Source organism: Falco peregrinus, chromosome 8 (genome assembly GCF_023634155.1).
Source record: "Falco peregrinus isolate bFalPer1 chromosome 8, bFalPer1.pri, whole genome shotgun sequence".
NCBI classification, from domain to species: domain Eukaryota; kingdom Metazoa; phylum Chordata; class Aves; order Falconiformes; family Falconidae; genus Falco; species Falco peregrinus.
The window spans coordinates 11,992,796-12,006,406 of record NC_073728.1 but is presented as its reverse complement, the minus strand read 5'-3'; the positions used below and the strand labels follow the sequence as shown (position 1 = coordinate 12,006,406).

Below are 13,611 nucleotides of genomic sequence, written 5' to 3'. Positions count from 1 at the left end.
TGGTTTCATGCTGTATTGCTTTCATGGAGGAGGGAAACTTCTTTTAACTTGTTCGCTGCTGCCGAGAGCTGCATGTGTCTCAGCTCAGGGGTTTTATGCCCAGTGTTCCAGTAGCCTGGCAGGGTGGGGCGGTGCTGGATAAGCATCTGTCTGATGGCTTTTTGACATATTGCTGGTGCTTCAGAAATAATTTCTGCGTACCAAAATGAAGCAAACTGTGGGTTTTTGACAGTGTCATTGCTAGTTCCCAAGAGAAGTAGTTTATTATCCTGTTCCCCCTAATACCTCTTGGCTTTGGTTGCTTTAATCCCTTGATGCTGTAAAGGAAATGGTGAGATAAAACCCTGCAGAATAAAAAATGTTAAGCAACTTTATATTAAACTTTCAGATGTGTCAGTTGGGTAAGGAATGCAGATCTCATTGATTTGCAGTGGGGACTGCCCCCTTAAAAAAAACCAACGAGGTAGATAAAAAAAAGTCTAAGCAGGATTGAAAGTCTGCTCCCTCCACCTTGATGGACAGAGGGAAAGGTGTATCCATCTTGCATTAAGTTCTGAGGTGCCAGTTCTTGCTCAATGTCATCCAAACCAGACTATATCCTGTGTTGTTCTTCCCAGGTGTCCTCCAGGTGATTATACTTAGCTTTGCATTTAGACCTGGAGGGAATATGTGTTTGTAGGGCAGCAATCAAAACCTGTGTATGTTTTTACTCTGAAGTTTCAGGGTGCCTTTTGAAAACCAGAATAAAAGAGGTGAGAAATTATTCAGGAAAGGCAGTTATGCTTCTAGCCTAGGTAGCTGTGAGAAAGCTTGGTCTCCTGAAATGGCCAGGCTAGGTCCACAGACAGGCAGGAATCCCAAGCCAGAATGTCAGCGCTGGCAAAGATGTGAGCCATTGCTAGCAGCAATGCATCCCTCTGAAACGTGATGAATAATCAGTTTCATTGCAGTAAATTGCTAGGACTGATTGATACACGCTGTTTCCTGGGGGAAAACATTTGTGAATTTTTCAAGATATTCTCTCTCCTGTTTTTCTTATGTATACAGTTCTATTGCTCGTTTTCCTCATCTATACATCTTTCTGTTCTCTTGGCCCTTGTGTATTTTCTGTCTTTGGCAGAAGGCATCTTACCTAACAGTTTTTCCTGGCTAAATAAAATTATTCAAAGGAATGCTGTACTAGTTAGTTTTTCTTAGTTGCTTTTAATACTATTTCCTTCTGGTTTAAATTATCACTAGACTTACTGAAAGAGAAAACCTGAAGTAAATAGTGTATAAAGTATTTTAATTCTTGAAAAATGCACTCAGCAGTCTGTTTTTAGCAACGAAGCAAGTCCCTTGTCTTCCCTCTACTTTTAATTTCACTTCTATTATCCAAGGGCAACAAGCTGAACTGCAGTCTCATTCTGATTTCATTAATGTTTTGCAAACTGTCTCAAGGACTAACGCTGCTTGCTGGGCTTGATGTCAGAATCCAAGGTTCTGCTGCAGCATTGGAGAAGGGGAAAGGAAGGGTCTCTCACAAATAGAAGTGATGACATTGTTAGCAGATGAGTAGAAATGCCTAGTTTTTACAGTATCAGTGTACAATGAGTCAAATTTGTTGACAGTGTGATCCCCTCAGATGAAAGGTTTTCATCTCCTATGGAAATGTCTCTTATCTCCTGTGCACAGCATCTTATCAGTCCTTTATGGTCTCCTAAAAACAGAGAAAGGCTGTCAGCTGTTTGTTAATAAATCAAAGTTGGTGAGGAGACTCTGGTTTTTTTTTTTTTTTTGTGTGGGTTTGGGTTTTTTTGTTGTTGGTTTTTTTTTAATGTAAACAATACATGCACATTTCTTACACCTCTGTTTTGTCATTTTAACTTCCTCCTTTGATCTGTTTTTTTAAGATTCACATCACAAATAGTTCCTTCTGGTGGCCAAGAAGAAAATGAGATGTTATGCTGGCAAAAATGGAAATTATTTCAAATAATATAATTTTCTTGAAGTAGAGGTCAGGGGCACTTATGCTGTAAGAAGAGAATTAATTCTAGATTGACAAGACTTAAATATACTATGGCCACAGGGGTAGCATAAGATGGCTTGGAATATCAAAAGCAAAACATTTTCTTAGCTGATGCAAAAAGGCAACAGAAGCCAGAGCGTGCCGTGTCAGTGAGGTGTGTTGGATGGCAGTCTGTGGACTCTAGGGCATGCACCCAGAATGACGTGATGTTTGGCACTTGCCTTCACTTAAACAAATGACATGGTGACCAAATGCGCCAAAGGCATTCAGAAGCAACGTGTGGCGTCAGTTCATCCCCAGGGCTCTCTTGTGGGGAGCAGTGTCAGGAGCAAGCTTGGACCCCTGCGTCTGCCTCTGTCCTGAGCTGAGATAGTCATCTCTTTTTTAACCCCAGTTGTTAGATGGCCTTCTCTTGGCGTGTGTGATGGAGGTAAGGAAAAGGTTTGCTTTGTGACTCTTCTGGGTCTCAGTATGTTTACTAGGGTTAGGGTTAGATCACCAGTATTAATGTTGTTTTTTCCTATGATTACATGAAACAAGTATTTTTTTGAGCATCTCCATTAAGGGTGCTGACTTCCCTGTTGATTTATGCCTTGTGCTCACGGAAGAATTCTCAGTGAAATTTTTCCTGCAGTTTTACAGATTAGAAAGGCTGTCTTCTAGGCAAATTTTTCAGCAGCAAATAAGGGTCCTATTTTATGGCTTTCCTTTTGGTTGAGACATGAGGGGGGGTCACTTGCATGGTCTGTCTTTTCTACTTGTATGTCTGTTTTCATGTGACTTGCAGGAAGACAGTTATCTCTACTTCTGTACCAAAGCAGGCTGACATCGGTCATTGGGCTCAAATTACTAGCTGGGGAGAATGAAAGCCACGTAAAACTGGTTTTCTATGGAAGACTGGAGCCAATACATTGTAGTCCTGGTGAAAGTTGTTTTCACACGGGTTTACGTTTTGTGTCCTCTCCTCCCCTACCCCATTTTCTATTCCCTTTGCAGTAGAGTAACCCCATTTCTCTATGGCCTTATGCTGTCACTTGGCCAGGATATGGCATTGAGCTAGAGCTGCTTTTGGGGTACTGGCTGGCCATCATGTGCTGTAGAGGACTGAAGGCAGTGGGCTGATTAGCATTGATAACGTGCAGCTGTGGCCTTGCCTCAGCGGCAGCGGGTTGATTGACATGGATGATGTGCAGCTGTAGCTTGTTCCCACAAAGTGGTTAAATAGCCCTGAGGATGGTGGGAGAGGGGGTTGGATGGAGGAGGAGCAGTGTGGTCTGGCCTCTGGAGGAAGGAGATACAGCACAGACAGTAGAATCTGACCAACGGTAAAGCCTTGTTACAGTCTACTAGGTCGTTTGTGTGTGCTGCAAGGATGTGCATGTACTGCTTGCCTGGAAGATCAGAGGCAGCAAGTGGTGAGGTTATGTCACTGTTTTCCTCATTTGAGGGAAAGGAGGACTCATTTCAGTTCTGCCTTTCATTCTAGGAAGAAAACACATTTCTGTCCTTCACTGTCTGTCAAGCTATGTTTAAATATTCAGTGTTAGGGACAGTTAGACAGCAGAAGTTTAGTTTAGTAACTTTAGGAAGGACCCTGTATAACCTGTCAAGAAAACAACCATCAAAGTGCAGAAATCCAATGGAGTATGAGCTGGACCAGGAGATCAACAGATGTGGCCTCACCTGGAGGAAGAAGTGATTAGAGGCAGGCCTGTGGTTCCTGTGAGGAACTATGAGCTGCCAGGTTTGTTTCTGAAAGTTTGTGTACTCCTTCTCTTCCGTGTTTTTTTATTTTTTGTTTGTAAATCAGACAAAGAAATGCCAATGTGTTCCTCAGTAGGGGTCATCGTCAACTTGGCAAAATGATTGAGGTTCTTGGTTAGAAGAAGCTGTGTATGTGCAAAATTTGATGATGAGGCTTGGTATATGGGGGCTTTTGTCTTGGCTGCAGTAGCAGAGGTGGTTGTGGTATTACTGTAGTAGGAGTACCAACAAAAATGTTAAAAACCATTTAGTAAAAGACTTGATTTCTCCCACCTTCACCCATCAACTCTTTATTCTTGTGGAGCTGTTTGCTGTATATTGTGATCATACAGGTCTGCAATAACTTTTAACACGACAATGAATAAATGGCAATCAATTCACCTGTCCCATTTTATACAAAAGGTGGCTATTTCCTGATGGACATTTAACGCTGACATACCAAAAGCTGGAAAAGGCAGAAGAGACTCTGCTGCCAGTAGCATGCTTGGTAAAAACCTCTACAGCAGCAGTGCTGCTGACTCATGCTTTACAAACCTGGAACATTCCCTGAAAGGCTGGAAGTGCAGATTAACTTCCTTTCCCTGTCTTGGTCAGGGGACAATTCATTGTGTTCTTTGCCACCAAGTGAAGCCTCTAGATAGTTATGCACGGCTGCGTTTGGACTGATGTTTTATGGAGTGCATTAGCATGGAGCTTGCGAGAAATCATGGGCAATTTATTTTAATACATTGGGTGTCAGTCGGCGCTACATCACAGAAGCTTTTTACATTTGTTTTCTGAGTCATCCTGGTTCTTGCGATAAGGTGATTTTTCAGTAAGTGTGGTTAGTAAATTGGGTTCGCTGCTTCTTTTTCTTACTTGGTGTGTATATTTGCTCTTGAAAATGCAAATGTACACTTTAATTGGCTAGAAGGAAATGAGTCACACTTAAGAAAGTGCCTTTCTTTAGCCTTTTCATCATCAAGGGTGAGAGGTTCATGACTGCTGGAGACAGGAATAGAGAGCAGTGGGGGAGAGATGATAGATCTGTGTATTTAAATGTCAGTATAAAACTCCCCATATTGTCTAGTTGCCTGTGCCTCTGGTTCCTAAGTCGCTTCCATCTGCATGCCCGAAGGGACCTGAGCACTGTGTGGCTCAGCATTGTGTAGTATTTAATACTGAGAAACTTCATCTTGTGGTGGAATCCGTGGCCCCGAGTTCGGCTGTGGAGAGAAGGGTCCATGTGATGGCTCTGGGAACTTGGCATGCAGGCACATCCTCAAACACTCATTTCGCGTGTTTGAGCTACAGATACGGAAACAAACACACAACACATCTCTGTGAAAAGTTCCTTGGCAAATCCCTGCTGACTTCATGTGCATGGCAGCACAGTCTACTGCGTAGGTAATAGAGCAGAGAAGAAATCGTGTTAAACTCGCATCTCATTTTTACGCTGGGGAAAGCACCTAGTTCTGCTCTGTGGTGAGGAGCACTGTTCACATACTTTGTGTATCATTATGCTGTCGGGGTACTACTGGTCAGCATGCTGTCAGGCCCCACGTGTGCTTCTGGCAGCAATGGACATCAGTGACTGCGACTCTTGCAACTGTATTTTACATCCTCTGTGTGCGCTGGGAAGAGTGTTAGGGTTTTATTGGTAATTCTGTAGTGATAATTTCCAAGATAAGATGTCAACAGAGATGATTTGGATTTCACAGGGTTAGAATCCTCTCTTTCCAGTGTGGATTTTCCAAATTCCCCTACGATTTTTTAAGAGATTTGAGACTGAGGTATTGTGGAGAAAGGGCAGCAGGTGTGGAAAACACAGGGCTGTCATGATCTGGAGATTGATCAGGTTCTGCCTTTGGACAGTGTAGCCCTGGAAACCAGGCTGCCCTGTCTGGGACTCAGCACCTTTCTTCCCTTGTATCCAGCCCTGAGCACACAGGGAGCAATCTCGCTGACAGCTCCAGCTTGCTTTTGTTTCTGTCTGAAAGCAGAGGCATAAAACCTCAGTCTGCATCATCCACCTGAAGCTGCCTCTGACTGGGGTCAGAGAAGGGACAAACCCAGTAACATTTAATAATTTCAGACAGAACTATCTGCCTTAAGATTTCCACAGTCACAGCAGTTTGATATCCCTTCAAGGGTGGATTTCCTTGCATCAATCCAAAACCCTTCTCAGCACTTCTTAATGTGATTGTGGTGACCTGGCTGATGGAGTGGCGTTAGGTTCCTCAGTGTTGACTTAATGCAGTATAAATCAAGTTTATAAGAATTCAAGATGGCTGATACCTGTATTGAGAACTTGATGTTAAATCAGGACTTTGTTAGTGCTGCAGTTCAAGAGTATGCCAGCAAGTCTGTGTTGCCAGGCCTCACCCTAGTGCTACAATGGGGTCTAGTCCTGGCCAGCCATGGAGGTGCTCAGCTGCCCTCAGGATCAGCTGTCCGGTGAGGACAGATCCCCAACCCAATGACATACTGCTCTGGTGACTTCCCTATGCTCCCAACAAAGTCGAGCATAGTCTGAGTTGATTTTGTGTCTTTCTGAAGTTTAGAGGATGTTTGAAACACACCTTCTTTTTTAAGTGAAGCAAAGTGTAGCTGAATGTGCTGTGCAGTGGGTCCTCGTAAAGTGCTCTGCTAAAGCCAGCGTGCAGCTCCTACACCGCGTGCTCTGAACCTCTAAAGGACAAGACAAGAGTTGAGTAATCTTTCCTTGGGTTTAGCAACATGACGGTAAAACTAAAGGAACATTAGATGCCAAAAAATGAGTCAAGATAGATCTGGTAATATTTTTTTTCATAGTCAAGATAAGATAGAAGTTAAAGCAACAAATTGGGTTGCTCAGTAATGTGCTGAATGCCCTCAGAGAAGATGGAAGTCTGAAACATAAAGCTTTGTGATCCCCCCCTCACCCCGTATTCCTATACGTATACCAAAGGGGCCTCCTGTCTCTTTTCAAAACCCACTGGGATCTGCAGAGGTTTGTGCTCTCGGCGCCTGGTGCTGTGGGCTCCCTGTACTCGGAGCTGCTGCCGCCGCGCCCCTGAACAAGAGCTCGGTTTCTCCTTGGATGGATGTGTGGTGCCTAGGAGAACTGAATCCTCTTCCTTGGAAAGTTGCCACAAAGTACTGCTGCAATACAACTAAGCATATTAATAATCATTAAACTAAGAATCGCTGCTATTATTTGTAGTGATGGTGTTACGTAATGAATGATAAGGGCAGCCATGAGACATGGACAGAACTGCTAACTGCAGCAACCTTTCCTGCAAAATACACAAAATGCCCTTGAGTATTTAAATGAATGTGCTTATTCTAAGGTTTATTGTATTTAGTGTCCATTAGTAAAAATCTCTTTCAGCGAGCACTTGTGGAAGTAATTATGAGAAGGTAAATTCAAGCCTGATGTATACAACTACTAAAAGTAGTTTTACATTTGTAAAGTTAGCCAGTGTGTGTAAAAACTTTAAATACTAATGTGTGTGATGGGCAGGAAACTCGAGCACTTTAGCGATTAATTATAGAGCAGAAGGGATGGAAACAGTGCTCCGTGATACAAGTAATGCATCCATGTGGCTTGCAGTTTGCAAATCAAGAATAGCTCCCTTGAAAGAACTCACTAAAGAATATTTGAATTAAAAATAAGCAACAAAAAAAGAGTTCTCTGTGGCTGTATCACACACAAAAGGAAATTAAGACTGTCATTCTGAACTGTTGCACATCTCACTGGTCCCTGTTCAGTCTGCTCTGTGCCCTTACTGTTGTGTTTGCCAAGAGGGGTGTGTGTGGAAGAGCAGGGTAGTTAGAGATTTTGATCTTCATAAACCTTTTAGTATGATGTGGCTGTACAGCCCTGAGTACAGTGGGACTGGCTAGGAAGGATTCTTGGGGGGTTTTGAGCAAGCATATTGTTGTTGTGATGGAATCCTGTTATTTTCCGTGTTCTTGTCCTGTAACTCTTTCACCTCAGAGTGATCTTTACAGATCTAGCAATGCTTAGAGCCTACCTTTTTTGTGTGCTGCCATTCCTCATTTACGTGTTTTGCAGGAAACACAATATGTTTGATTTTATTTAGAATATCAAATGCAGGGAACAACGGCAGAAGGGTGCATGAAGTGTAATGAGTCCTGCTCCTGGGGTTTGTGCTTGGCAGCCAGACGGCCCAGGTGCAGGTCAAGGTCCTCCAGGCAGAAGGCCCTGCACAGCTGTATTGCTGTGGTTTGACTGTGTGAGTTGTCTACGTGGATGCCTTTGGGTAGGAGGTTCTGCGGGTGTCCAAGAGGTGCCTCCCGATTCTGCTGTCTCTGTGCTGGTGATGTTCTTCACGGCTTGTGAAGGCCACTGTTACTGCTGCTAGCTGTGTCACTCCAGCACAGGGGGAAGCGAGGCAATTGAACCTTTTGCAAAGATCGTGCAGCACTCTTGAGCTTCCTGAGCAAGACCTGGGCCTGGGGAACTCTTCTCGTGACATCAGTTTGAGAGATGTAGCAGCAAGACTGTCTGTCTTGTCCTTTTTTTTTTTTTTTTTTTTCCCTCCTTTTTCTTTCATTTTTTCCTCTTCCAGTTGTAAGGTGATCTCTGTGTGTGTAGAAATCCCTCCACCTTCTGCTGCTTATGTTTAAAACAGGACTCACAGAGGCTTAGGGCTATTGTGATGTCCTTTATAGGCAACTTGGCAGATGATTGTGGTTCTGTTCCACAGACATCTGAAGTGCTGGAGCCGCCTCAGTTACCTTTTGGATTGTGATTTGAGATCACCACAACTGTGCTACAAAATCCTTTTTGGTGGTGTGAACCCAGACTTATTTTTTGTTCTTCGTCTGTTGAAAGTTAATCTGTGCCCAGCAGGGCAAACAAAAGTATTCAGCTGTGGTGTTAGGTTTGCAATATAATAGTGATTTTTTCCCCTAAAATACCAACCTGTAAAGAAAAAAATGGAGAAAAGCAGTGAGACAAGGAGGGGGATATAATCAAATCATTGCATCTGTGTCCACATGTTCACTTAGATTTTGTTAGTGTTTACATTTACATTTTTCAGAGTGCTTTTTATTGTGAGGAACCCTTGTAATAACACTGTCTTGACCCATAAAATCCTTTCTGCAGTATCCAAATGGGCAGGAGAAATACCAAAGCAAACTCTTCTTCCTAGTATCAGTGGAGGAGTGTTGGAGTTAGAAGTATTTTTATGAGGTCTGTTGGAATAAAGTACTGTGGAAAATCTAATTCCTGGAACAAATCAGCTTTGTTCTGTAACCAAATATGAGTTTGGCCTGTGTATATGTGTGTATAATCATGTATAATACAGAAACATAGACTTTAAATTCATAATATTAGGGAGAAAAAAGGAGCATACCTTCTTTCACTTACCCAGAATTTAACTCGGTTTATAAAACCCCGGTGTTTGGGTTGTATTTTTTTTTAAGCTTTCTACATCAGTCAAAGAGGAGATGCTTGTTTCTGTTGACAGGCAAAAAGGTTATTTAGGTGTTCTGAAGTACTGTTACTAAAGTAATATTGATAAAATTATTAAAAAAACCCCCAGTCCTACTGGGTGTAACCTAGCATCTGTGGAATTGACTGTTGACCTGAAAAGCCTTAGGCTAGGCTTGGGGTGAAGGGTAGTCCCAGATGTAAGCATCTCCTTTCCACCTGTAGTTCTGTTTGTGTAGTTTACTAAATGTAATGAGAGGCCCAAATTGCTCACGTGCATTCTGCCAAAAAAGCATTACCACCTTTGGGTTCAGTTCATGTTACGGTACTAACATACTTCCTTGCAGTTATGTTTCCGTTCTTCTTAATACGAGGGAAAGAAAGAGTTGTATAATAAACTATGTCATGAAAAAAAGTCATATGTTATGACAGAGCTTAAAAAGGCTTTTGAGGATTTACAGCCATGAGTGTTTATGAGAACTGAACCCAGAGCATTTTCATTTCCCAGCAGTGCTGCTTGCAGAGGTCGCCAGAAGACAGGTGTGTACAGAGATGCAGCAGCGCAGGGTGCCGTGCAGGTGGGAAGCAGGGGCACTCAGCCCCGGCAAGAAGCTGTAGTTGCTGGTGGTGCCTGATGTGCTGACTGGCCAGGCTGCGGCTGAGGGACCAGCTTGCAGCCGAATGACGGTGGCACTGTCTCTGCGCAGGTTCGCTGTAGGAAGGTTAAGCCTATGGATTGAAGTAATCCTTGCATTATTAAAAGCCCCAGTCTTGCAGTGTCTCTGGGGGAAGGGCCTGTCAGACTTCATAGAAACTTGCTGAGATGGTCTGTCTTGCCAGCCCCCTGATGCTTCCCTTCCAGTTTTTCCACTTCTTTCTAGCTGCTGGTTTCTCAGACTCATCAGTACCTTTTGATTTTAATAAAGTGCTCCCCATAGCAGAAATTGGTTTTGGATCCGAGGCCCTTGGCTGCTTAGTAGAATTAAGTCTTTTACCAATCCATGTCGTTCAGTGCAGCCTGCCCGCTCTGGCCACCCTGGCTGGCACTGGTGGCTTTCTGTTTATTTTGATCTGTATCTGTCACTGATTCTGTTTGTACAGAAAGTCTGCTTGGGGATGGCCTGCATCTCTGAAATGAAATGGGAAACACTTGTGCAGCCCTCTGCTGTCCATGGCAGTTTGTCTCTGCCGAGTCTCAGAAATGCAGTGAAATACTGGACTTGCCAGGCTGGTGGCTGCGTTTCCAGTACAGTGCTCCTCTGCCTCTTCCGGACCTGTGCCGCTTTGTCCCGGGACCTGGAGCACGTGTTTGCAAGGCACAGAGGCATAGCTTATCGCTGCTGGGCAGGAGCATCTGTCCCAGGCTCTGCTGACTTTGCATTTGATGGAGAGAATGGACAAATTTGTAAATGAGAGTGTGGAAGGAAAAACCGTGACCTGTGCACCTGTTTCAGGTTAGAGGGCTCCATGCAAGGAGAGCCAGTCTTTGAATCAGCACGGCTAGTGCTGGGGTGGGCGTTAGGAAGACTACTTAGCTGTTTAAATAGACTTGATGGCTATTGTGTGGCTGCCATCTGTCCCCTTTCACACAGGAGAACTTTTATTATTATCTTTAACCATATCTTACTAGGTCTCTAAACTGCTGGTCAGTCTGCATTCATTGTTGGATAAAGGAGCTGCCACTCTTCTTAACAGAAAATAGTCTTACTACAATAGTGGTAAATGAGCCTCCCCTCCTCCCTTTTTGGCATGGGTGCCTTTCTGCACAAGAAATGTGATTGATAGCAGGGACCTTACTGCAGCATTTATCATCCTGATTAATCACTGCGCTTTAAAAGAGCCTTGGCTCTTTAAACAGAAGAGAGTAGCCATGCAAACAATAGCTGGAGCATTAACCATTGAAAGCCAAAATACACTTTATGATTTAATATAATAGGAGGGAGATAAATGAAACGTTTGGAGAAGAACATTGGACATGGAAGATGCTTCAGGGAACTGTAAAAATTTTGCTAGCAAGAGTTGAGAGGTTTGAAGGAGTTTTCAAGTGGGCTAACAGTAATAAAAACGCAAATGGTAAATGTGTCACATATTTTAGCCATTGTGCCAGTTTGTATCCAAGTCGGTCTGCTTACCTGCTGTTGGGAGATGGTACTTATTCGTGAGCTGGTGGCTAGTTCTGCTGTCTGCGTGGCAGTGTTGAGCAGACTGAAGGCCTTTGCATCTCTGGACCAAGTCCAAAGCTAGTTATGTGCAGCAGCTGCAGAAGGTCTGCAGCAATGCATGTGTGTGGGAGTAGGAGTCAGTCTGCAGTTCATGTTTCATTGATCTGTTCCATCCAGGTGTTCTCGACATCAACGATGAAGACTTTTTAAAGAGTTGCAAACCTAGAAGTGCCCAAGTGAAATTCTTCATTTAGACAAACTGTCCATGCCATGAGAATTTTAGCAAGTGCAAGAAAGCAGGAATATTCTGGAAGATTTCTGGAGGTGTTTGTCATCCCCAGACAGAGGTTAAGCCTGTGCAAGTTCAGACTCCCACTGTTGCTGCTGGAGGCATCCTCCTACTGTTGTGCTCCTGAGAGCTGCAGGGTTAGCCCTGCAGGTTTTGCGAAGACTAAAGACTGTCAAATTGTCCTCGGGTGCTTAACACAGCCTGTCACTTGTCAGTTTATGGCTGAGTTAAAAATTAAATGGTGTCTTACCTCACTTTATACAAAGTCCTGTACAGCTTTCTGTGCTGATAGGTTTATGGGCAGGGGTGAAATGTGGCAATGCGCTCAGAACCTTGCTTCCTTCACCGAAGGTGAAAGTTGGGAGCTGATTGATGTGCGAGTGGGTTAATAAAAAATTGAATTTTGAGGTCTTTGCTGTTACATATTGATCTCTTTTTGCTGGTTTCCAGTCTTTGTCCCATAGATATCTGTTCAGCTTCTACAAAATGTTTGAAGTACCCCCAAAGGCACTGTATAAATCCATTCTTAATATATCCTAAAGGAGATATTGCTGTGGAGTGCGGTGCTTGGGCTGTTGAGTCAGTGATGGTGGTAATCAGCATATCAGCAAGCTGAACAGTGTGACCAAGAAAGTATTTCCTTTTGGTACTCCTGGTCACAGCTACAGCATGTTGGCATCCCTTGCGGGAAGGTGGCTGCTGGAGGGGCAGTGTCTATCTTCAGAACTTAAGCAGGGGGACTGTCTTGGGAAAAAAAAACCAACCAGCCAACCAAAATCAAAGGTGGTGAAGGAAGGAGGGGAAGAAAAAGATCCTTTTCTGTATTGAATTCCTGTTAAGACTGGTCAGTAGTGTGACTTTGGTATTGTCCTGCTCCAGCAAGTCACAATTTGCAGAAAATCAACCTTCATCCCTCCTGCCCTAACCACCGTGAGCATCATTTGCATTTAGGACAGGAGGAGGAAGGACTGTGGGGCTGCTGCAGTCACGTTTAAACAAGACTAAAGATCATCTACAAACCAGTCGGGCCATTGTAAAAGAAAATGCAAGTAACTGTAGTTGGTTAGGCACACTGAATAAAACAGCTTGAGGCTTGAGAAACTGATGTGGGGACACAGACACAACACGATTGCACGTAAGAAAATATATTCTTAGTTATTAAGTACACTTCACTAGCTGTGATTTTTAAATTCAGAGCAATGGAACAACTGCTATCCTTAAAGAGTAGAAAAATGGATTAAAGAAAATAAACACCTTCATGTGAAAGACTTTTTTTTTCCCCACCTTTCCAGCACATTGTACTATATAGGTACCGGTCGGGAAGTCAGGTGTTCCCAGGGCTTGTAGCACATCAATCACAGCACTGCTGTGGGAGCCTGCTGCCACATCTCCTGGGTGCCTGTGGCAATGGGTGCTTGGAGATTGTCCAACAGCAGTTGTGTGTTTACTGGCTATTGCTCGGGTGGTCTTGCTTTTAGGATTTTCCTCACTTTAGTGTTTCAGGTGTGGTTTTTGTCTTTTTAGGCTTCAGTCATGCAACTGGTGATCCTTGCAAAGCCCCAGTGATTTCATCCTGCTTACCCTGGTATCGGTTACAGTTTCTGTAAGTGGGAGAGGAGGAGGATGGAGGTGAAGGAGCAATCCACAAACTTTAAGTACCTTATGTGATGGGGCAATCCTACAGTGCTTAACGTAGAGTTCTCTACATGCTGTTACACAGAACTACCTGCATGAAGGCAGTTTTCTTCTAGATCTTTCACTGACAGCTCTGCAACGTGGGATGAGTAATTTAATTCCTTCCTTCAGACCTGACTACATTACTCTGCTTTCTTAGTTAGAAAATGTATGGAAAACCCCAAAACCTTCATGTATCTAGAGGCGATGAGGTAGATACATAAAATATATGCATTTATATAGTTATTTAAAACCTGTACATGCCCTATATTGGCTTGAAAGTTAAGTGACT

General features: G+C 43.4%; 1 protein-coding gene and 1 long non-coding RNA gene across 40 annotated transcripts in view; one reads left to right on the top strand and one right to left on the bottom strand.

Annotated features, from left to right (window-relative positions):
- The window catches only part of MAP2 (microtubule associated protein 2), a 235,665-nt gene that overhangs the window by 96,848 nt on the left and 125,206 nt on the right, over positions 1-13,611 (top strand). The gene's annotated exons all lie outside the window — the stretch shown is intronic.
- LOC114014089 (uncharacterized) lies at positions 7,804-11,822 on the bottom strand. Its single transcript, XR_003557465.2, has 2 exons — positions 11,327-11,822; positions 7,804-8,684 (listed from the first exon to the last, which is right to left on the bottom strand). It is a non-coding gene; the product is annotated as an uncharacterized LOC114014089 (long non-coding RNA).